The sequence below is a fragment of the Penaeus japonicus genome, unplaced genomic scaffold (assembly GCF_977035675.1).
Source record: "Penaeus japonicus unplaced genomic scaffold, GWHDUDI00000001_assembly GWHDUDI00002349, whole genome shotgun sequence".
Lineage (NCBI taxonomy): Eukaryota > Metazoa > Arthropoda > Malacostraca > Decapoda > Penaeidae > Penaeus > Penaeus japonicus.
In genome coordinates this window covers 2054-2500 of record NW_028236751.1, presented here as the reverse complement: position 1 = coordinate 2500, position 447 = coordinate 2054, and the positions used below count along the sequence as shown (strand labels likewise).

General features: G+C 21.0%; 1 protein-coding gene across 1 annotated transcript in view; it reads left to right on the top strand.

Annotated features, from left to right (window-relative positions):
* The window catches only part of LOC147466264 (nitric oxide synthase-like protein), a gene marked incomplete at its 5' end in the record, with an annotated part of 7436 nt that extends 7272 nt beyond the window's left edge, over positions 1-164 (top strand). Inside the window, one exon of the mRNA XM_086535719.1 lies at positions 1-164. This exon is cut by the window's left edge and continues 912 nt beyond it.
* Positions 165-447: the final 283 nt, after the last annotated feature.

Genomic DNA, 447 nt, shown 5'->3' with positions numbered 1-447 from the left:
TTCATTACCATCATTATCATTATTGATCATACAATCATTATGATTAATAATGAACATGATTTTTGTCATTATTACAATTGCTATTACTGTTAGTATTGTTCTTATCATTTCTATCATTATCAATATCATAGTTATCCTCACTATTATTATAATTATTGCCTTCCTCATTAATATTACCATTATCATCATTATCAGTTATAATGATACTTGTAATCATATTCACAACAATCACTATTACTATTATCATTATCCTCTTTACTATTATCATCATTATCATTATTGTCATCATTATTATCATCATCCTCTTTATTATAATTATCATTATCATTATTTTTATTATAATTATCATTATCATCATCATTATCTTGATTATTATTATCATTATTACCATCATAGGTAGTAGTAGCATTATCAGTATTATCAGTATTTTCATTATATTTTTTTATT